Raw genomic sequence first — 25749 nt, forward strand, 5'->3', positions numbered from 1 at the left:
TTTTTTAAATCTGCGCAAGCTCTGAGTTCCGCCATTGTTGTCACGTTACCTAGAGGTTCAAAAGCCTGTAGAAAGTTTTGTAAGTTTGTAGTAAGAGATTCGCAAGTAAAAAAAACTGGTTTGAGCAGTGTTGGTAGCAGGACCTTTTACTCCTGACCAATCAGCCAAAACCACAGTCACCAATTGCTGCACAATTGGCTAGATTGACCCATCAATCAAATCTCAGGAAGTAGCTTGAAGAGAAGTCGTAAGCTACCCATGAAAGGCAACCAGAGTAGAGAGTGTACTGTACGTTCGTTGACGGAAGATGGTGGAAACTGAGGTTTTCTTTGAAACTGCTAGTGAGTCGAGTGAAGCTAATTGTACAGAAAGTGAGAATAAGTGGGTAACAGTGGTGAAGAAAAAGGGAAACATATAAGTAAAGCTATGTTGGTAAATAGGAAACCACTAGACTCGTTTTTGGTCAGGGTTTTGGATGAATGCTACTGGAGAAATCCATCTAACGTCTCCTGTAATGTGTTGGAATAAAGTGTGGAGTCAGTGAGAGCCAGTGTCGTAACACATCCGGCCATGATTGGGAGTCCGCCATAGGGCGGCGCACAATTGGCCCAGCGTCATCTGGGTTTGGCCGGGGTAGGCCGTCATTGTAAATACGTTTTTTAATTTGTTTTTAACTGGCTTGCCTCGTTAAATAAAGGTCAAAAAATAAAAGGGGGTTATTTCCTGGGTGGCGCAAGAAATAAAGGCAGAGGATATAACTGAAGACATCGATGGAGTGGTTGGTGCTCGTCGACTGACCTGTATGGTGGATGGAGAAAAAAAGTTCACTTCATCCATGCTACTGTTCTTGGATAAAGAGTCTCTCCCTTCTCATATCAAGTTAGGATTCATTGTATACCCTGTAAGAGCTTTTGTGCACAAGCCCCTTCAGTGTCATACATGTAAAAGATTTGGTCATGTGTCAAGTGTGTGCAGAAGGGAAGAATATCGTATGCTAGATGAAGGGAAATGTTGCAACTGTGGAGGTGAACATGCACCTGAATTATTGGAGTGCCCTGTGAGGTGGCAAGGGTAAGGAGTGTCCAGTGTGTCTCCTATCTGGAGGCGGTGAGAAAATTGGAAGGAACGAGAGGCGGGGAAGAAGCAATGGTAGTAGAGTCAACAAGACCAGTGATGGTTTTTCATCAACCGAGGGATAGTGAAATGTTACATGTTATTAAAAAGGTGGACTTTGCATTATTTATTGCAATGGTCATAAACTGTACAGCAGAAGCAGAGAAGAAGTCTAAGAAAATTGGAATCATTGTGAATGTAGCTGAATTTTTTTTAGGGTCTTCACGTTTTTACAGCCGAGGCAGTGCAAGGAATCCTGCCGGTGAATGTAGCCCCATCACAGGCCCCTGAGCCTTCTTATTCTTTATGTTTTTTAGTTGACGTGTTTTACTATGTATGATGTCGTTTTACCCCTTTCCCGGAAAGTTTTTATTAAGTTTCTTATTCAATACACCATCCAGCTGGTGGCGGTAATGCACCCTTAACAATGGATGCCAACCGTCGTTAAACCCCATCAAAGAAGAACAGAGCAATGTTAACGCTACTCGGCCTGAAGTACTAGAAGAAAGCTATCTACTTGAAGGTAATAATCTCTTATGTGTACATTGATTTCTTGGGTGAAAACACATAACAGTAGTTTGTTCATCAAATGAAATATAAATGGTACATTTCTAATTAACTTTAGCTACTGGCTTCTGACATTCATCCTAGCATTACTATCAACTGGCAACTTAGCTTCATCAGGCAGCTTTAGATGCGAGGGGAAAACAAATTCACACCTAACAGGTGTGGCATATCAATAAGCTGATTGAACAGGTGTACCTTGAGGAGTATTTTTGTCTGTAATAAAGCCCTTTTGTGGGGGAAAACTTGGCTGGACCCGGCTCCCCAGTGGGTGAGCCTATGACCTCCAAGGCCCACCCATGGCTGCACCCCTGCCCAGTCATGTGAAATCCATAGATTAGGGCCTAATGAATTTATTTCAATTGATTGATTTCCTTACACTATAAACTGTATCTCAGTAAAATATTTGAAATTGTTGCATGTTGAGTTCATATTTTTGTTCAGTATAGAATTGGGGAAAAACTCCCACCATCATCACATCATGATGTTGGGATTCTAGAAAAACTAAAACAATATATTTGCTAGCTATATTTCAAATACTTTTCTTAATGACTTTTGAACTCTTTTGACAAACTACTTAATTACACTGCCTGTTTATTGATTGAAAAAGTTGACAAGAATTAGGCTGCATTGTTTTGGTATAATTATGGCTGAATAGTCTTGTGCATATTTACAAGTGTCTAATTAGCCTAGTTAGCCAAATTACTGACTAGGCTTATTGTTATTCATGTTATTATTGCATTTCAGGTAGAAGAGGGAGTAAGATGACAAGAAAGTAGAACGCTGCCAGACAGCCACAGGATCTCTAGAGGTATTACAGTCAATGCTTATGAACTGGATATTGTATGTGAATTGCCCATTTATATCAATAACACTAACAGAATGGTGTGATTGTTCAGCAACATGTGCAGTAAATACTAACATGGCTTCGGTGATGAAAGGTACGTCATCTCTCCATCAGGCCTATGCATGCTGTGACATGAGCCTGAATGGGGACACATATGCTTCCAGCTGCCAGACTGAATACTGGGGCCTTCAGTGGTACCTTACCTGACATTACAGCAAGATACTCCTTATCTCTGTTTCGCAGCCATTTAACATCAACATGTATTTTATGTATTTCATTCATACAAACTGCTACAGACACAATAACAGACTTATATTCACTTGTCTATTTGTCCTATTCTTCAGGATTGTCTGGGATATACAGTGGGGCAAAAAAGTAAAAAGATGAGAGAGGCCTGTAATTTTCATCATAGGTACACTTCAACTATGACTGAGAAAAAAAATCCAGAAAATCACATTGTAGGATTTTTAATGAAGTTATTTGCAAATTATGGTGGAAAATAAGAATTTGGTCAATAACAAAAGTTTATCTCAATACTTTGTTATATACCCTTTGTTGGCAATGACAGAGGTCAAACGTTTTCTGTAAGTCTTTTTCACACACTGTTGCTGGTATTTTGGCCCATTCCTCCATGCAGATCTCCTCTAGAGCAGTGATGTTTTGGGGCTGTTGCTGGGCAACACAGACTTTCAACTCTGCAAAGATTTTCTCTGGGGTTGAGACCTGGAGACTGGCTAGGCCACTCCAGGACCTTGAAATGCTTCTTACGAAGCCACTCATTCGTTGCCCGGGCGGTGTGTTTGGGATCATTGTCATGCTGAAAGACCCAGCCACGTTTCATCTTCAATGCCCTTGCTGATGGAAGGAGGTTTCCACAGGTTTCCAAATTTCATGACACATGGCCCCATTCATTCTTTCCTTTACACGGATCAGTCGTCCTGGTTCCTTTGCAGAAAAACAGCCCCAAAGCATGATGTTTCCACCCCCATGCTTCACAGTAGGTATGGTGTTCTTTGGATGCAACACAGCATTCTTTGCCCGCCAAACACGACGAGTTGAGTTTTTATCAAAAAGTTATATTTTGGTTACATCTGACCATATGACATTCTCCCAATCTTCTTCTGGATCATCCAAATGCTCTCTAGTAAACTTCAGACGGGCCTGGACATGTACTGGCTTAAGCAGGGGGACACGTCTGGCACTGCAGGATTTGAGTCCCTGGTGGTGTAGTGTGTTACTGATGGTAGGCTTTGTTACTTTGGTCCCAGCTCTCTGGAGGTCATTCACTAGATCACCCCGTGTGGTTCCTGGATTTTGCTCACCGTTCTTGTGATCATTTTGACCCCACGGGGTGAGATCTTGCATGGAGCCCCAGATCGAGGGAGATTATCAGTGGTCTTGTATGTCTTCCATTTCCTAATAATTGCTCCCACAGTTGATTTCTTCAAACTAAGCTGCTTACCTTTTGCAGATTCAGTCTTCCCATCCTGGTGCGGGTCTACAATTTTGTTTCTGGCGAGTGAGTAATGTGCCGTCCAATGTACCAGTCTAGCTATGGTTTTGTACTGCTGCTGCTTATTTTATGGCAAGGTTTACAAATAACAATAAATACAAATTATATACTTACTCATGATATACACAAAGTTTTAGAACTTCTACTCATTCAACGGTTTTTCTTTATTTTACTATTTTCTACATTGTAGAATAATTATGAAGACATCAAAACTAGGAAATAACACATTTGGAATCACATGGTAACCAAAAAAGTGTTAAACAAATCAAAATCAATTTTATATTTGAGATTCTTCAAATAACCATCCTTCGCCTTGATGACAGCTTTGCACACTCTTGGCATTCTCTCAACCAGCTTCATGAGGTAGTCACCTGGAATGCATTTCAATTAACAGGTGCACCTTCTATAAAGTTCATTTATGGAATTGATTTCCTTCTTAAGGCTTGTCAACAACATCCGGTGAAATTGAAGGGTAAGCAATTCAAATAAATAATCGTAATATTAAACATTTCTGAACATACAAGTATCTTTACAGCTTACATTCTTGTTAATCTAACTGCCTTGTCCGATTTACAATAGGCATTACAGCGAAAGCATACCATGCTATTCTTTGAGGACGGCGCCCCACATCAATATATCTTTCAATCAGCTTCATAAAATCACAAATAGCGCTTAAATAAATAATCTTCCTCTGTTTGCAATCCCAAGGGTCCCAGCTACAACATGAATGGTCATTTTGTTATATCCCAAAAAGTCTAGTTTACTTGGCGCCATCGATTTCAGTTATCCTCTCGTTAAACAAGCAGACAAAGGAATCCAAAAAGCTATCGCTAAACTTTGTTCAAACAAGTCAAACTATGTTTCAATTTAGTCCTCAGGTACCCTAAAATGTAAATAAACTATAATATTTCATACTGAAAGAAGTATGTTCAATAGAAAAGAAAAATAAGCAGGCGCGCCGACAGACTGATTTTCCACTGGGACTCTTTGTAACAAAACTCCAAAACTCCAAATTCTTTCTCATTTTGGAAGAAACAAGCCTGAAACCTTAAACAAAAACTTTTGCCATCTAGTGGAAGCCATAGGAATTGCATTCTGGGAGCTAGAATTGCATAGGACCCATAGCCTTCCATTATAAAAAACATTCTGGTTGGTTTTTCTTTGGATTTTTGCCAGCCATATCAATTGTGTTATAGTCTCATACATTTTTAAAAAATGTATACAAACTTCAAAGTGTTTTCTATCCAATGCTAATGCTACCAATTATGTGCATATCCTGCCTTCTGGGCCTGACTAACAGGCAGTTTACTTTGGGCCTGTCAGTCAGGCGGAAATTCAATAGGGGGGTATACAGAAGATAGCCCTATTTGGTAAAAGACCAAGTCCATATTATGGCAAGAAAAGCTCAAATAAGCAAAGAGAATAACAGTCCATCATTACTTTAAGACATGAAGGTCAGTGGAAGACCCAGAGTTACCTCTGTCGTGTCTCTGACTTCATTAACGTGATGACAAGCAATTTTATCAAATTGGTTACCTAACGTTTAATTGATTACGTGATTGAATTAAACCATGCAAGAATTAAACCTTTAATAACCTATGGCACCATGGACGCATTAGTTTATATAGAGCGGCTATCACCCGAATCCACTCTTAAAGATCTGAAGATCTTTTATATCAAAAGCACTCAGTCATTAATTATTCTTTACCTAATATCTGTCTCATCTGAAAGTTGTAAAATTCTTGGTTATCTGCACAAAGCCAGCCTTTACTTATGAATCATCTATACACAAATTGGCTCAATTATTAATTTACTAACTAATTCATCAAATACAGAATATACAATACATAATGACATTATACAGTAAATACCATCCCTAGTGGACTATAAACACAAACAGTTTGGTTATAACATGATAGATTCAGAGAGTAGAGAAGGGGGGATTTGGAAGGTAGACTTGGTCTCTACTGGACATGGGAAGCTATTCTCACATAGATACATATGCCACTAACGATAGCTCATTCAGAGAAAGATAATGCATTGTATTTGCATGAAGCTGACTTTGATAGTTGAGCTGGTGGTGTGAGGCTCTGGTTTGCCCAGTCGAGGTCGCCATTGTCCTTTGTGGATTCTTCTGGGTTGTCATGGAGTGAGATGTTGTGGTTTTCTGCATCGGTTAATGTTCTTACTAGATTTGCAACCTTTCCAGCTGCAGTCTGTTAGTCTGTAATCTTGGACTTCTTCTTGAGTGATCAATAGTTCAGAGTTCATAACATTTCACATGTAGAACAAGCTCTCACGTTTTCTGGCCTGTATGGTTGAAATTAGAATTCGCCCTTTTTAAATGTGAGGACAAGTCCTCACGATATTTAGAACTGAGGTGACTTTTCGTCACGGAGGCTTTTATTCAAGAATGGAAAATAGGTTGGTTCATCATTTCCAACCAATGTCTATTCACTTGGGCATGGCTACAGACTTCGTTAAACTTTACATGGAAGGCCAATTCTTTCATTTTAAAGGTTAACATCACATTACATCATTTCGCAAATAGTTTCATCTTTACTTATTCATTTTATACAAGAATTAGATGCAAGCCTCATAACTGAGGAACCTGTACAAACATAGTAAGGGTAATGTGGCTGTATTTTCTTTCATGAGGTCACAAACATGAAACAAAATGGACCGGATCGTAGCTGTGCCTTTGTTCTACTGTGACCATCTCTCTCCCATACTGTATGGTCAGGGAGACAAGAGTGTCTGCAAGGAATTTACAACGAATTTACAACGTGGTTGGAAAATTGCCCCCACTAACAGAATGGGGGGGGTGTTCAAATCTCTACTAGCCAATTCACTGAAAGGGCTAGCGTCATGACACCTCTGTATAAGGATAAGTTCATTAGCTTTACCAGCCCAGATAAATACTTCACAGAGTTCAAGTAATAGACACATCTCAACATTAACTGTTTAGAGGAGACTGCGTGTATTTGGACTCTATGGTCGAATTGCTGCAAAGAAACCACTACCAAAGGACACCAATAATAATAAGAGACTTGCCAAGAAACACAAGCAATGGACGCTAGATCTGATTTTTGGTTCCAACTTCCGTGTGGATCAACGGCTGACCTCCCTCCGCATGTGTATTTCCCACTGTAAATATGGAGGAGGAGGTGTTATGGTGTGGGGGTGCTTTGCTGGTGACACTGTCTGTGATTTATTTAGAATTCAAGGCACACCTAACCAGCATGGCTACCACCACATTCTGCAGGAATACGCCATTGCATCTGGTTTGGCCTTAGTGGGACTATCATTTGCTTTTCAACAGGACAATGACCCAACACACCTGCAGACTGTGTAAGTACTATTTTACCAAGAAGTAGAGTGATGGAGTGCTGAATCAAATGACCTGGCCTCCACAATCACCCAACCTCAACCAAATTGAGATGAACGGGCAGGTTTGTTGTGGTGCCATATTCTTTCATTTAAAAAAAAAAATGCATTTAATGGTGCTCTGTGGGATGTTCAAAGTTTTGGATATTTTTTTATAACCCAACCCTGATCTGTACTTCTCCACAACTTTGTCCCTGACCTGTTTGGAGAGCTCCTTGGTCTTCATGGTGCCGCTTGCTTGGTGGTGCCCCTTGCTTAGTGGTGTTGTAGACTCTGGGGCCTTTCAGAACAGGTGTATATATATATGAACTGAGATCATGTGACAGATCATGTGACACTTAGATGGCACACCGGTGGAGTTTATTTAACTAATTATGTGACTTCTGAAGGTAATTGTTTGAACCAGATTTATTTAGGGGCTTCATAGCAAAGGGGTTGAATACATATGTACTCACCACTTTTCTGTGTATTTTTAATTTTTATTTCACTTCACCAAATAAAAAATATTTTAAATTACAGGTTGTAATGCAACAAAATAGGAAAGATTCATGTAGAAGAAGAGTCACAGAAGTACCTCACATCACTACCCATAGGGGAGTCTACAGTGCCATTTGCCTTTTGGATCACGTCGGCATCTGACTTGTTCCAGAGGGCCATGGATTAGATCTTGAACAGTCTCCCTGGGGTACAGTGTTACCTTGATGACATCCTAGTCACAGGAGCATCGGATAAACCTTGAAAAGTACTAAGGCCATGTGATTGATGCCAACGGTCTCCATACATCCCCATCGAAAATGACAGCGACTGCAGAGACTCCTGCTCCTGAGAATGTCAGCCAGCTGCTGTCTTTCCTTGGCCTCTGGAACTACTACGGCAAGTTAATCCCACAGCTGGCGACGCAGCTGAAGCCTTTGCATGAGCTTCAGAGAGAGAACAATACCTCATCGTGGATAAATGAGTGTGACGCTGCTTTCTAGAAAGCAAAGGCAATGTTGATTGACAAGACAGTGTTGACTCACTTCGACCCATCCTTGCAAATTCAACTAGCCTGCGACGCTTCCCCATATGTAGTTGGGGCCATCGTGTCACATATCACACCGACTAACAGGAGAAGAGAATCCCATTGTCTTTGCGTCTTGGATTCGAGGCAACGTGAAGGTGAGATACCCACAGATTGAGAAAGAAGCTTGGGTATTATCTTCAGGATCAAAAAGTTCCACACCTACCTGTTCAGATGGAGGTTCACCTTGCTATCTTTGGTACTCCAGCATACCAACTCTGGCAGAAAGCAGAATGGGTGCTACTTCTTAGTTCTCATAACTATGACATCAAGTACCGGAGGTCTGAAGCGCGTGGCAGGTCTCCTCCGCATGACTGCCTTAAGAGCAGTGAACAGAAGATTATCTATTTCAACATGGTGGAGAACACACCTGTGACAGCACACCAGATCAAGAAGGAAACAGGAGGAGATCCAACACTGTCCAGAGTGTTTGACCGAGTGATGAGAAGCGTTCTGTCATGCATCGCTGACGCGCCACTGGAGTTCCAGCCTTACCTTTCACGGGGAAAGGAGTTGACAGTGACTCTGAGGTATGGGTGTCATCATACCGCCAAAGCTGTGGAAACCTATCCTGAACGAGCTGCACTCTGGACATTGTGCTATCGTCCGGATGAAGGAGTTAGCATGTAGATATTTCTGGTGGCTGGGACTAGACCATGACATTGAAGCCCAAGCCAGATCCTGCCCGTCATGTCAAACCATCCGAAACACGCCAAGCCTAGCACCACTGCTTCCCTGGGATTGGCCGGAGAGCCCGAGACCTGGATATTGCAAGACCAGTGGAAGGAGCGATGTTGCCAAATGTAGCCAAATCTACACTGGAGTTGCTTACCAACAAGACAATGAATGTTACTGAGTGGCCGAGTTACAGTTTTGACCTAAATCTACTTGAAAATCTATGGCAAGACCTGAAAATGATTGTGCAGCAATGATCAAGAATTTTGAAAAAAATAATGGGCAAACATCCCACAAACCAGGTGTGGAAAGCTCTTGGTGACTTATCCAGAAAGGCTCATAGCTCTAATTGCTGCCAAAGATGCTTCTACAACGTATTGACTCAAGGGTGTGAATACTCACTTTATGTAAATGCGATATTTCTATATTTCAGTTTCAATACATTTGCATAACATTCAAAAAAAATGTTTTCAGTTTTCATAATGTGGTTTTGTGTAAAGATGGGTGTGCAAAATTATTTTTTTGATCAATTTTGAATTCAGGCTGTAATCAAGAGGTAGGAATACTTTCTGAAGGCACTGTAATTTACTGTCTGCAGTGGCGTAGAGCACAGTTTCGCCAATTTCATACTATTTTACACATTTTGCCATGAGGCTGAGAGAAAATGTTGCTGTTTTCGAGCTCAGGGATTCTTGAAAAATGGGACAACTTTTTTCCAACAAATATTTGCCTTAATATTAACACAATCCTGTTCACTGTCAATTGTTAGATGACTTCCTAAAGTACTGAAAGGCGTAGAACTTTTCAGTAAATAACTCGTTGAGTTTAAAACTACTTCTCCGTCTCCATCCCCATTCCTGAGTTCATCTGAAGAGTACAAAAAATATATGTATATTTCCTTAAACATCCTGCGTTTTGTGGTTATTCTTTTACAATTGGTATGTTCTAGGCTATTGTCAGACCTTAAGGCGCATCAGGTACTGCTGGAATGTCTATCAATGGCATGTCTAGCATTTTGTGAGAAATTATGCTGGTCATTCAAAACATTTATAAGACCTTTCATAAAGTATTTATAAAGTATAAATAGCCCATCCTTTAGATGAGGCCGCACAAAAAGACTTAACTAGTGATTAGTAAATAGTTTAGAAGGACCTACATTAAACATGTTATGAATGAATGGAGTAATAATTAATAGATAATGACTAAACTATTTACTAACCAATTATAAATGTTTTATTTAAGTGGAGTTATTATAAAATGCTATCAAATGCAGTAGCTTCAGAAAGTATTCACACCCCTTGACTTTTTCCACAACTTGTGTTACAGCCTGAATTCAAAACGTATGAAATGTTGATTTTTTTTGTCACTGGCCTACACACCCCATAATGGAATTATGTTTTTCGGAATATAAAATGATTGATTCAATAAGTATTCAACGTTTTTGTTATGACAAGCCTAAATAAGTTTAGGAGTAAAAATATGCTTAACAAGTCACATAATAAGTTGCATTGACTCACTCTGTGTGTGCAATAATAGTGTTTATTATTATTTTAAACATTTTTACCCCCTTTTCTCCCCAATTTGGTGGTATCCAAATGTTAGTAGTCACTATCTTGTCTCATCACTACAACTCCCATACGGGCTCGGGAGAGACGAAGGGCATGCGTCCTCCGAAACACAACCCAACGAAGCCGCACTGCTTTTTAACACATCGCGCATCCTACCCGGAAGCCAGCCGCACCAATGTGTCAGACAGAGGAAACACTGTGCACCTGGCAACCTGGTTAGCGTGCACTGCGCCCGGACCACCACAGGAGTCGCTAGTGCCCGATGAGACAAGGATATCTCAACCATGCCCTCCCTAACCCGGACGATGTTAGGCCAACTGTGCCTCGCCCCACGGACCTCCTGGTCACGGCCGGCTGCGACAGAGCCTGGGCACAAACCCAGATTCTCTGGTGGCACAGCTAGCACTACGATGCAGTACCCTAGACCACGGCGCCCCCCCGGGAGGCTGTTCAACATTATTTTTGAATGAGTACATCATCTTTGTACCCTACACATACAATTATCTGTAAGGTCCCTCAGTCGAGCAGTGAATTTCAAACACAGATTCCACCACAAAGACCAGGGAGGTTTTCCAATGCCTCGCAAAGAAGGGCACTTATTGGTATATGGGTAAAAAGCAGACATTGACTATCCCTTTGAGCATGGAAGAGGCGACTCCGGGATGCTGGCCTTCTAGGCAGAGTTCCTCTGTCCAGTGTCTGTGTTCTTTTGCCCGTCTTAATCTTCTTTTTATTGGCCAGTCTGAGTTATGGCTTTTTCTTTGCAACCCCGCCTAGAAGGCCAGCATCCCTGAGTCACCTCTTCACTGTTGACGTTAAGACTAGTGTTTTGCGGGTACTATTTAATGAAGCTGCCAGTTGATGACTTGTGAGGTGTCAGTTTCTCAAACTACACACTCTAAAGCACAACTCTTGCTCAGTTGTGCACCGGGGCCTCCCACTCCTCTTTATATTCTGGTTAGAGCCAGTTTGCGCTGTTCTGTGATGGGAGTAGTACAGTGTTGTTCAAGATCTTCAGTTTCTTGGCAATTTCTCGCATGGAATAGCCTTCATTTCTCAGAACAAGAATAGACTGATGAGTTTCAGAAGAAAGTCTTTGTTTCTGGCCATTTTGAGGCGGTAATGTAACCCACAGATGCTGATGCTACAGATACTCAACTAGTCTAAAGAAGACCAGTTTTATTGCTTCTTTAATAAGCACCACGGTTTTCAGTTGTGCTTACATAATTGCAAAAGGGTTTTCTAATGATCAATTAGCCTTTTAAAATGATAAACTTGGATTAGCTAACACAATGTGCCATTGGAACACAGGAGTGATGTTTGCTGATAATGGGCCTCTGTATGCCTATGTAGATATTCCATTAAAAAATCAGCCTTTTCCAGCCACCATAGTCATTTACAACATTAACAATGTCTACAAAGTATTTAGAATCAATTTGATGTTATTTTAATGGACAACAAAATGTGCTTTTCTTTCAAAAACAAGGACATTTCTAAGTGACCCCAAACTTTTGAACGGCAGTGTATATTTTGATCTACCAAAGTATCAGCTAAAGGAACAACCTCCTAATTACATGTTTTTTTTAACATAAAATGCAACTAACTGGATTCATGTCAACTCCGTCAGACACTATAAACATAATTTCATTTTTACAATTATTGACCAACAAGTGTTTAATGGCCTTGATTGTTTATTTCTAAGATTAGGTTATTCAAATAGGTAATACAAATCTCCAACTTATTTTTGTTTTGTTTTATAGTGTTCTTAAATGCTCCAGGGATAATTGTGTTAGCATTTTGGCATGTTTTTCTAGATTTAGAACATAAAACAATATTTATAAGGCAAACATTGTCCCTTAGGTCTGCATAGCAAAACACATCAGTTGTTTAAGTAAATGTTGCAGAACAGTGATTCAAATACTTTTTCTGAATATTGACAAAAAATGATTGACTCCATCAGTGACAGAGTTGACAAGCCACTAACAGTGTTGACAACAGATACTCAAAACGTACCTATGTATGCCTGTAAAAAAATGTTTCATTTGAAAATCCCCAATAACAACAACCATTCTATCAGATCTTTCAGCACTCTTTCAGTAAACTTCAGCACTGACGTTAGACGTTAGGCTGTTGATTGTGTTCTGTGGAAAGTTGTCCCACTCCTCTTCGATGCTGTGCGAAGTTGCTTTATATTGGCGGGAACTGGAACACGCTGTCGTACATGTCAGTCCAGAGCATCCCCAACATGTTCAATGGGTAACATGTCTGGTGAGTATGCAGGCCATGGAAGAACTTGGACATTTTCAGATTCAAGAAATTGTGTACAGATTCTTGCGACATGGGGCCTTGCATTATTGCATTATCATGCTGGAACATGAGGTGATGCCGGCGGGTGAATGGCACAACAATGGGCTTCAGGATCTCGTCACGGTATTTCTGTGCATTCAAACTGCCATCGATAAAATGCAATTGTGTTCGTTGTCTGTAGCTTATGGGGCACTTTGTTCACAACGTTGACATCAGCAAACTGCTCACCCACACAATGCCATACATGTGGTCTGTGGTTGTGAGGCTGGATGGACGTACTGCCAAATTCTCTAAAACAGCTTTGGAGGCGGCTTATGGTAGAAAAATTAGCATTCCATTTTCTGGCAACAGCTCTGGTGGAGCTTAAAAGTATGGCAACTTGGTATAAACTTTGAACTCTTATTCACTCCAGAAGTGATACCTCCTAGCCGTTGAGTTAGCAGCAGCCGCTGTAAACGTGGGATAGGAAAGGACGGACGATGTATCCAGTCTAACACACACAACAACACTACAACATATCCAGGTTACCACCAGAGACATTTTTCAGAGGACAAGAGATCCCTGCTGGGCAACCCGGCCTTCCATCTACGACCAACCTATTGAAGCGCAGCGCAGAGTAAATATTTATTGCATTTTCCTTTCTCCAAATGGTCAGTTATTTAGAATGCATACGATTCTGTATTTATGATAGCATAGCTTCTCCCTTTGTTTAATTCAAAACCCAACCCTCTTTCTTTGTGTAACCAGCCGTCATATCTGTTCCGTCCGCCAGGGACGTTTTCCTTTATGACATAATTTGTAATCAATGTATGATCCATTCTGTGTAGATGTAATTCTGTGTGATTATTTTGGTATTTAGTAAATGAATGATTAAACCAAATTTTGTATTGTCGATTCAACTTGTTAGCCAGTGTTCGTGAATATAACCAAGAATTTATAACTTTCAGATGAGACTAAATAAAGTGATGATTAAATATTGACTGCTACTGATGTAAAAGATTACTAGGTCTTTAAGAGTTTATTCGGAAGATAACAGCTCTATAAACATTATTTTGTGGTCTAACCCTAACCCTAATTCTATGAATGTCACAGTACACATTATTATTTGCCTTCCTTACTCCATACAACCTGCTGAATCAAAGTTTTACAGAGTATGAGGGCTAGATCTCCTATTGCACTTGTCAAAAACCACCATCAGTATCTCCCATTCCCCTTAAGAATGGCTCAGGTTTCCCACATATCCTTATGCCTCTCACCATCATCAGTTGACACACAAAAACCCCCCAAAAAAAGCTGTTCCACAGCGGGAAATGCATGAACATGACACTGCGAATTGTGGAAGCATTTCCTGACAATGCCTTGTTTATTTAACCACTGCAAGGCCTTATCTCCGAGGTGGTCCTCAACAACCTCTACCCAGATGGTTTCAAACGTAGAGCCACAAAAGGGGCCAGTGAAGGTCTGTGTGAATGGGGCTTCTATCTGGCTGTGACACCAGAGAACATTACTCAAAGGATGGAGAGGGTGCATGTGTGTGTTGTGCATGAGTGTGTGTATGCGCTGCTGATGACGACATGTCCCCTAGTTGTACTTGAAGGCTGTGAGATACAGGCTTCCTTCCACTTGAGCAGAACCGTGACGCCTGCCACTTAGTGTGGGGGGCTTGTGGGGGTGAGAGGGCGCAGGGGGCAGGCCTTCCATGTGGCACAGGGCCGACCGGTGAAGGATAGCGGTGAGCAGCAGCTCACCAATTACAAGTCATGCCGTTTGAACCTCTCATTGTTACTGAAGGAAGTTTAATGGGTGGATGTATAAAAGGATGGGAAATTCATAAGCACCACAGTTACTACTACGGAAGATGGTCTCCTGGGTAGATAAATTAGTCAGACTCCTCCAAGGTGGAGCGTAAAGTCAAAACAGCTGTATAAGTAGAGAGAGAGGAGAGTCTAGTGTTCAGCCTTTGTTGGTTGCCAACAGTGAGCTATCGGAATGGAAACTTCCCGAGCTCTCTCTTATAGCTTTTCTCTTTTCTCCTTTTGCACACAGAGGCCCCACCATTAGCTCCTTGTCCTCCAGAAAACTGCAGCATGGTGATTTAGCTGAGCTCAAGACTCTTGCCTCACATGAGAACTAAAAAAATGTCTCCCCAGGGTTGCACTCGCTTCTCCACAATGTTGTTTTATTAGAGTTTTCCCCTCCTCAGATGGAAATGGACATATCTGTTAGAGACATTGAAAATAACCACTTAAACAACCTCTATACATGGAAACCCGACACTTTCCCCTTCCACCAACACCACCAACTCTTCCTCTGCTCTTTAAGAATGATTCAAATTAGAGACACTGAATTCAATCTACAGCTCCGCTTCTCTCCCATGGGGGATTTCAGCATGTTCAACCAGAAGGTGGGTAGAAACCGCAAGACAAACAAGAAGAGAGAGGAGAAAAAACAAACCAGAGAAGATTCAGAGAAACACAAGAAATTAAACAGTCAAGAGAGATGGATAGAAAAAAAGTCGAACCAGGTACCTATGGACATATTGCTGGAAAATGAAGAACCACAAGGGAAATAACTTCAACCACTCCAGCGGAGACAGGAGTGCAGATGGCATTCACATGTGTTGAATGCATGTCAAAGTCCACCCAATCAGCTACCGTGGGCGGATAGAATGCTGAAAATGCAATAATACTCCTGTAAATCCTCAAAGTGGAAATCAGCTCACTAATGCACACTCACTTCAGCACAGCTGGTGCTTTCTTCAAAACACATTTTCATTGTCATACATTGTACAATGAATCAGACAGATACACACGCATTCTTTCTTGCCAGAATCTCCAATTCTTCTCTAAGGGATAGACCTACAAATGGCACCAGTCTTTCAAGGAAAGCTTTAGATAACACCACACAGTAGCTGTCTCTCTCTATTACCCTTGTGGGTATATGGAAGAGAAATCCAGATGCAGGTTACATATAGGTGTCATGAGACATGGGGAGTTATGCTTGTGTACATTGATTACAAGGCCTCCCCAGTGTTCATAACATGTGATATAGATGTATTTTACTGGTTGGAATCTGATCGGGATGTCATGCAACCAGATCACAACCAGATTACCTCAACTAGCCTGTACCCCTGCACACTGACTCGGGACCGGTCTCCCCTGTATATAGCCTCATTATTGTTATTCTTATTGTGTTACTTTTTATTTTTAGCCTACTTGGTAAATATTTTCTTCTTCTTGAACTGCACTGTTGATTAATGGCTTGTAAGTAAGCATTTCATGGTAAAGTATACACTTGTTGTATAAGGCACATGTGGCAAATACATGTAGATTTGATTTGATTAAGACATCTTCTTCATGAAAAATACATCTTATTTTGGTTGATATCTGTTTTTTGGTTGAAATCTGATTAAACTACTGACCAGTTGTCTAAAAGCTACTCAATTAAGAGAAACCAATCTATATAAACATGTGCATAGTTAAAAGCTCAAATTTCTCTGCGGTCAAATAGTTGTCAAAAAAAGTTAGCGCATATATTTTTCATCAACAATTAGTCCAATATTATTGCACCTGAATTTGACCCTGAAAATATTAAAATTATATTTTTCCTTAAAGGTTTTAAGCAATTAACAATGCATGCAGTAATTGTATTTTCATTTCAGTAGCTAAATAAAAATGTCAAACATTTGACTGCTAAGTGGTAACGTAAACTCACCCCATTCCGTACAAATGTGCACAACCGCAACATTCAAACGAGGCTACAAAGAAAAGTAATGGGACTGTAGCGACTGTGTTGACTTCAAAATCGGGGGTGTGAACTAGGTTTCTATTCAAGCATTGATCGACATGGTAATGGATCTATGGTATTGGAGAAAAGTTGAAAAAACTGACCCTCCGTTACATCGTGACGTGTCATGCCGTAACGTACAGCACGCATAAAGCAACTATTTCTGTCTTACAATCTCTCTCCACCAGGTGGAGCACTTCTCTCATAGTTTAAAAACAAGAAATGGACAGTGACGGGGGTAAGGGTGGGATACCTAGTAATTTTTTGCGTCATCATTGCATGCGATCATCATTCTCAAAGCCGCTGTTTACTTCTAAGATCACTTTAGCACCGCCCTAAAAACCCGATTCAAATTCGACACAAACCTTCAAATAGGTATGTAATGACACCTAAGGTGATAAGTTGGACAGATCGAGTCAAAAAAAGACATTTCCCACACAACATCTCTCCTTCTCACTATCACGCATTAGTTTCGATTCCCCACCCTCCATTTAAAAAAAGACCCGACAGGGCTCATTGCCTTCTTGAATCATGCAGAAACGTGCAGCGTTGGGGTCATGTAAATGATTCGTTGGAAAGGGGAGAAATTGTGCTTTACAATGGTATTGACATTACAGTTGATCTGGAAATATTACGTTTTTTGGGTGCTAAAATAAGGTCATTTGTACGGACCAAGGCGATGTACAAAAGTGAGTGAGTTTACGTTAGTCCTAGATCTCCCCTATTCTTGTTAACCGGCTAATTTTAGCTAGCTAGCTAATGTTAGCTCTCTGGCTAATCCTCCATGGACATGGTACATTTTCATTTTTAGCTGTTGTAGGCGTTGGTTATAGCTAGCTAACTAACATTTTGACATTTTGATTTCTGTTTAGTTAATGATAGTAAATGTGTGTGTGTGTGGTGAGAGGGTGAGAGAGACTTTAGAAAACATTGTAATGTCAATGTTGTCATGCTAACTGTGTATTTGTGTGTGAGAGAGGGGGAGAGAGATGATTATTATGATCACAATAACTTCTAGAAAAGATTGACATCATGTCATGCTAGATGTGTGTGTATGAAAGAGAGAGAGAGAGAGAGAGAGAGAGAGAGAGAGAGAGAGAGAGAGAGATTGAGTGTTTGTGTGTGTAAGACAGCAAGCTAGGCTAATTCTTGAAACTTGTACCCCCAATATGGATGTTAAGATTTTCTTGATTCATCAGATATCCTTGTATTTATGTGTATTTTGTATTTGACAATACCATACATTTGGACTAACACACTATCTAACGTTACACCTCTCAACTGCAGTTTTCAATTCTTGATTCTCTGTTTTTGCAAGAATCTTCTAGCTTGGATTTGGAAGGATGGAGGAGGGAACAAAGGGAATGAGTACAGAAATGATCCAGCTAGATGACTAAGAAATAGCCTATGCTTTGCTGTTTATCTCTCTATCTCTCTCCATCTGTCTGTCTCACTGCCAGATTGACGAGGGGAAACATAGTCAATGTACTTGCTAGGCTAAGTCTAATTTAGTGAAGACCTTAGGTAATGGTTAATCATGATTCATCTCTGTCTTTATAGTTCCTGAAACATGTCAATGACCCGATGTATGGCCTCTATAGCAGTTCTGGGCCACCCACTCATTTATGAGTGACCTATTCTGCCATATCCCAGGGAAAGGAGAGACCAGAACCACCACTCCTTAAATCCATACTCATTGACAGTAAGTTGTGTGCAAAATGTTGATACTCTGATTTCAATATGTATTGATTCCTACTAACCAGCGTTGTAAGAGCTAGGCTTGTACTAGCTATGCAGATGATCATTAACGTTTTTTCTCTGGATCAGGTCTCACTGAGACTGGATTCCCCAAGAAACATGCTATTCAGCTATTCAGCTACCCATGATTGTCCGGGACAATGTCCTCAGAATTATGGAGAGGGTGTTTATAAAAAGTTGTTTGAATATTACAGCATGTATTAGCTTTAAGCTAAACTTTACCATTTAGAGAGGAGTTAAACATTTTCATTAACCAACTACTGTCTTATTTTGATATCCTCTTTCTTAACATTTTTTCAGATTGAATTAATGTCCCACTTCAATATCAAGGGACAGAGGAGCAAACATGCCTTTGCTACCACTTTCAGTAGATCCTGACTGTTAAAGATATTTTACTGTGCGTTACTGTGATGTCGTGTCCTGCATGTCCACATTATGCGTAAATGTATATTTTAAATGTTTTATGCTCACAGTAAATGTCATGGAAAGCCAGAATACTAAGGACGTTGATGTGTTGCGGGACCTCTGGAAAGTCCTGAAATAGGCTCCTGGGGCGTATTGGAGAAGGATGCAAAGTATGAATATGAGCAATTTGCTCTTTTTTAAAGACATCTCTAATCTGTAACTGCCACAGAATTCTTCAACTAGTACTATAGAAATACGTTTCCACAAAGTTTTTGGCCTTTTCTAGTTTACTTATAAAATCTCAAATAGATAAAGTTGTAATGTGCTGATTCTTTTAACTGCAGATCAGACCCATCACACAACCTTTCAAGAGGGCCAGTATATATTCCCAGTATTTCTATGCATGTCATTTCTGTGGGTGAATTATGAACCAATTACTCTATGCAGATGTATACATTTTTTTGATTAGATTTGTTTTTGCCATTGCTTGATCTATTTTAAATGTAAGAATATGTTGCAGGTTAACTTTAATTGGTTACTATGGAAACAAATAGAAATGTAATGAACACTGTTTTCAATATCCAACTTGATCCTCTGCAATACTTTTTATAGTACACTCTTAGAAAATTAGGGTTATTCGGCTGTCCCCATAGGAGAACCCTTTTGGTTTCAGGTAGAACCCTTTCCAGAGAGGGTTCTACATGGGAACCAAAAGGGTTCAATGTGGAACCAAAAAGGGTTCTTCCATGCGGGAGAGTTGAAGAAGCCTTTTGGAATCCTTTTTTCTAAGAGTGTATAGGGAATAAGCTGTAGTGGTCTTTACCAGGTTATGATGAGGTCTTAACTATGACCAGTAGGCTACATAATATAGCACATATTATAGTTGTCAGAATTATGACCCGCTGGTCAGTATAGAGGTCACAATTATGACCAACTGGTTGTATGGGGGTCAGAAAAATACATAATATTCTGATCAGTAAAAACAATTTCAACCAGTTTGTGACCAGAATAAGAAGTCAAAAATACCATACATGTAGGGTTATTATAGAGCCATTTCACCAATTTCAACATCATTCAGAAATGATTTTGTTCTACTGTATTTATATTCCTGGAATGAAATGGGTGTTTTGGCTGCTGGTGTGCAGGGTCTCTAGATGTTGAACGCAACTCTATTCTTCCCCACTTAATTCCTGAAAGGAGTGTAATGACACACTTTTTCTCCTTGTTCCCCAGTGACTCTCAGCCGCTTGCCACGTTTGCTGTGGTCCACTACCGTTTACAGCTGCTTTAAATTTTCACGAGAACCTATGTTCACATTTTTTCAGCTCTGGAACATATATGACTAATCGCAACAGCCATTTTAAACGACTTGAGCCCTCTCTGGCAATAAATCACCTTGATACGAGCTACTGTGCCTGTAATAGAGCTATGTTCAGGTGTGGGTAGAACAAGGGGGGCTTTGGGACCAATTCCATCTCTTCATGGTCAGCCCACTATTGTTTGGCAAACTCAGCGACCGTGACACAGTTGTCTAAAGCATTACTTGTTTTTATGATCCTAACAAAAAATCTAAGAAAAAACAACTATTTATTATTATCCTCTCTCTCTCTCTCTCTCTCTCTCTCTCTCTCTCTCTCTCTCTCTCTCTCATCTCTCTTTTTTTCACTGACAATCTTTCTCTACTTTCTCTTTCTCTCTCTCTCGCTTTCTTTTTACCCTGTGATGGCCGGCGAGTGGCATTTTCCTCACGAGGAGCATATTGAATGAATCCTATTTCTGATTTTTGGTCTAAATACATTTCCACTCTTTGAATAAAGCCTACAATCTTTGCTAATAAAAGGACAGTTGATGTAGCATGAAATATTCATCAAAGGCATCCCCCCAAGATTTTGACACACTGATGCATTTCCATAAATGACAAACAAACTTGGCCAGACCAAATATTGAGGTAAATGTCCACGAGAGTCACTGAATGATAAGCCTAGGAAAGCCATCGGGGGGGTGTCACCTCTACAGTGGATATGCCTCTCTGTCACTTTGGTTTGGTTCCTGGCCACACCACGTCTTTAAAAAATCAACAAGAGTGTCCTCTGCTCTCCCAAAATCACTGGGGAAGCCAAAAAAAGCCATATTACAACCTATGTGTTGTGGTAGTTCATATGCCTTGCCACCATGATATACTGTATAGGCCTAAGGTTGAGAGAATAAGAAGACATTGGCAGAATAAATTCAACCACACCTTTGTTTCATCACTAAACTGGAGAGCAACATCTGTCTGGTAAAGTCCACAAAGTGTTTTGCATGTAACAAACAGTTACATGACCAACAGCATGTTCAATCAAGTTAATGTTAATAGTTAAATAAAGGTTTAATATATATATTTTTTTACTTAACTATTGATTTAGAACACCGGAGAGTTACCGATGTAGCAAAGAAAACAGAAACTGCCTCCACTATTCCAGCACCATTTCAACTTCAACATTTCAATGTCATCAAATCACCTATGCTTAGTCTAATATAGTGACAGCTAAAATATACCAAAAACAATGTAGTCCAATTAATGTAAGCTAAATATCATGTGGCTGTCCATGGTACTGATTTATGTGTGTGTGAGCGTACATATAAAAAAACGCGTTGACTCACCCTACTTATAGAGAAAAGCCAATGCCATCCCCCTCTCTTTCATGTTTCCCAAACGGTGTATGACTCTGTCTTACAGTAGTTACATGCTTTGAGTTTTTTTGTTGTCCTAGGCTACCTGGCTAAAATACTTGCTCGCTAGCCTAACTTCCTTTCATGGGCAACGATGGGCCAGCTAGTTAACATTAGCCTACTACATCTAGCTACATATTGAACTTCCATCCTCTCAGTCCAGGGGCACGATGTATGAATTTATGGTTGGATCAGAATCGCTGTTATAATCATTGGCCAGTATGGAGAATGAAGTAAAACCACAATTCCAATCCCTATCTCCATCCATGGCTAATTTAGGAAAGGGACAAGCTAGTTAGCCACTGGAAGATAACAACACAACGAGATGCAACAATTCAAGTTTTTTTGGGTGCACCAGGACCATTCACTAAGTTTGTCTCAACGCTGATTGGATATTATTATAATTTTTTTAATTATCAAGGGAGGCTAAGTACTCGCTGGTGTTACGTCCGTTGTTGGAATGAGACCTAGTCTGGCTTTTTTATTGCGGTTTTGGAGCAGTGGCTTCTTCCTTGCTGAGCAGCTTTTTCAGGTTATGTTGATATAGGACTCATTTTACTGTGGATATAGATAATTTTATACCTGTTCCCTTCAGCATCTTCACAAGGTCCTTTGCTGTTGTTCTGGGATTGATTTGCACTTTATGCACCAAAGTATGCTCATCTCCGTCTCTTTCCTGAGCGGTATGATGGCTGTGTGGTCCCATGGTGTTTAAACTTGTGTACTATTGTTTGTACAGATGAACGTGGTACCTTCAGGCATTTGGAAATTGATCCCGAGGATGAACCAGACTTGTGGGGGTCTACCATTTTTTTCTGAGGTCTTGGCAGATTTCTTTTGATTTTCCCATGATGTCAAGCAAAGAGGCACTGAGTTTGAAGGTAAGCCTTGAAATACATCCACAAGTACACCTCCAATTGACTCAAATGTTGTCAATTAGACTATCAGAAGCTTCTAAAGCCATGACATCATTTTCGGGCATTTTACAGGCTGTTTAAAGCCACAGGCAACAGTGTATGTAAATGTCTGACCCAGTGGAATTGTGGTACAGTGAGTTATAAGTTAAATAATCTGTTTTTAAACAAAACATGACTTGTGTCAGGCACAAAGTAGATGTCCTAACCGACTTGCCAAAACTATAGTTTGTTAACAAGAAATGTGTGGAAGGGTTAAAAACGAGTTTTAATTACTCCAACCTAAGTGTATGTAAATTTCCGACTTCACCTGTCCATGCCACAGCCAGGTGAACAGCATTAGCTGCTAAGAAGGACCGGACATTCTTTCTCCACAGAGGAGGAACTATTAATGAAGCGTTTCTGTATGGTAGCGCGAGGTCGTGAAAGATACTTCAGTCATTAGCAAGCAGGTTTGTAACTTTTAAGTAGGGATTTCTCCACAGGGGTAGGGGAGTTACATATTTTGCTCCAAAGCTTGTCAACTGCATGTGTTGCAGAGGAGCACAATACATTATATGTGATCACGACTTGGCAATCTCAAGCTTTCAAAGAAACTGGATGATTATCAAAACACTGTCTTCCCAATGTCTTTCCATTGAACATCTACACCAGCTCGACTATCCATCTTTTCAGCAAATATCTCTCTCTCCTTTAATGTTCCACAATGCTATCGATATTCTCAGCACAACAGTTCCCACAGGGCTGAATATTTCACTCCCTTCACTACTGCCTCATTACTTACTTACATAACATGCTATCCCTTGAACAAGGTAGACTGTATGGGACAATACCTTAGTGACCACTGTGAGATTTACAGCCTCATAATTGTTCAAACGTTGTTCACACCAAGTTGCTGCCTTGAAGATGCAATAAAGGGAAGTCATTGACTGAGGCCCTGCAGATGGTTGGTGGTGGTGATGAGGATAACTCCCTGATCTGTTGCCATGGCCCCTGTGTGTGTGGGCACAACTTGTCAGCACTAGCTTGGGCCTTCATATGGGAGAGTCTGGCATACAAGGGCCCTCAGTGGCCCCACTCTCACAGATGCAAAGACTAACACGATTCCATGTTGATTGTGAAAGCACGATATGAGAATCAGTTTGAATAAATCTACCCACCTGATCCCAGCAATACTCAATCACCTACTGCATGCATTTCTGTAGCTTTTAATAATGCATTGAGTTTATTGAGTGGCTCTAAATACAGAGTGTACAAATATTCCAAATATTATAATATTGAGTTACACCCCCCCCAACAGTTGTGTCAAGTAGGCTGGATGTCCTTTGGGTAGTGGACCATTCTTGAAACACACAAGAAACTGTTGAGTGTGAAAAATACAGCAGCGTTGCGATTCTTGACACAAACCGGTGCACCTGGCTAGGGCTGTGGCGTCAGAAAATGTTGTCAGCCGGTGATTGTCAAGCAAATAACTGTCTGTACTGTTAATTAACATAAACACATTTAGCATCTCCTGGCTTCCACCTTTGGAACATCTACATTTTGAAAAAGTCTAATAAATCCATATAATATAGCCTACACCTTCACAATATTCCAAACATAGTCGGAGACAGTTGTGGGATGCGTTAGATCCCAAATGAATACAACCACCACTAGCATGAAAAAAAGTTTTTACGCAATGAGATCATGACATACCCAAATCTACCCACCTGTAGCTCAGGACCTGGAGCAAGGATATGCATATTGTCGATACCATTTGAAAGGCAGCACTTTGAAGTTTGTAGAAATGTGAAATTAATGTAGGAGAATATAACACATTAGATCAGGTAAAATATTATCATCTTTGAGAAAGGCCATACTTTCAGAAAGGAGTCTAGGTGTAATTTAGATTTTGGCCACCAGATGGCAGCAGTGTAATTTCTGACAGATTCAGTAAACAATTGCATAAATACACAATATTTTGTCAGGCTGGAGTTTGCCCAAATGTGCCAAATTGGTCAATTGATACATTTTCAAGTACATAACTATAGAGAACATACAAACATGCTATGGTAATAAAACATTTCAGCTTACACACTCCCAGGAATATCATACATGATGGATCATTGGCTTATACATTAACTTTCACAGATGGCTGGGTGGCGTGGGTATGGATCCAGAGACAGCAGTGGGGTCAAATTGTAGAGACACATTCCTACATTTGAACATAAAGTTATTTTATATAACAAAACTATGCTACATTTTATGTCTGGGACCCTCAGGGTGACAAATCAGAGCAAGATTACGGAATGTAAGTACATTATTTACCTTCAGAATGTATCAAACTAGTTGCCGTGATAAAATGTTTTTGTTGTTGTGCACTCTCCTCAAACAATAGCATTTGTTTTCACTGTAACAGATACTGTGAATTGGACACTGCAGTTAGATTAACAAGAATGTCAGCTTTTTGCCCGTATCACACATGTCTACGTCCCGGAAAGTTGGCTGTTGTATACAATGTAATTCTAGTCACGTTAGCAACAATCATCCCTGTTTAGGGACACCCATCCCGTGGTGGTGAAAATGCTGATAAACTATTAGGCTATTTCTTCACATAATAAGTGCAGCAAAGCGCACACGTCAGTAGGCTATAAGCGCAAAAGTTCCATTAGCGGAAAACACCATTATCAAAAAGTGCATTTTTATGGTAAAAATTATTTTCCCCAAATTTGAAACTCACACGGTGCTTATGTATGCCAGTTAGGCTCTAAACCCATTGTAAAGCAGAGCGCACGGGGAGGGTAAGGCCTGTCTTATGTCAATAACTGTGGAATGTTATGATTAGGGCTGGGGTGGTCACGAAATTTCATCAGCCAGTGTCTGTTAAGTAAATAACTGTCGGTCTCACGGTAATTGAGCATTAATTAACAGAAACACATTTAGCATCTCCTGGCTTTCACACATAGCCTGCTGATGCAGACCTTTGGAACATCTACAAGTCTAATGAATCCATGTAATATAGCCAACAACTTCACAACAAATCTATTTATTTTAGACAGGGTTAAAGAAGCATGATATGAAGAAAATGTAGTCTATTTCAGAAGAACATAATAGCATATTCTGAGTTGTCCTTATGTTAGGTCCTGATGTGGCTATGCCAA

General features: G+C 40.3%; 1 protein-coding gene and 1 long non-coding RNA gene across 2 annotated transcripts in view; one reads left to right on the plus strand and one right to left on the minus strand.

The window, feature by feature from the left end:
• Positions 1-25749, minus strand: part of LOC118363643 (tenomodulin-like) — a 112264-nt gene that overhangs the window by 35692 nt on the left and 50823 nt on the right. The window lies entirely within an intron of this gene.
• On the plus strand, positions 1569-18508 carry LOC118363644 (uncharacterized). The gene is made up of 3 exons (XR_004821438.1): positions 1569-1636; positions 2425-2488; positions 18381-18508. It is a non-coding gene; the product is annotated as an uncharacterized LOC118363644 (long non-coding RNA).

This window comes from Oncorhynchus keta, chromosome 30 (assembly GCF_023373465.1).
Source record: "Oncorhynchus keta strain PuntledgeMale-10-30-2019 chromosome 30, Oket_V2, whole genome shotgun sequence".
NCBI lineage: Eukaryota > Metazoa > Chordata > Actinopteri > Salmoniformes > Salmonidae > Oncorhynchus > Oncorhynchus keta.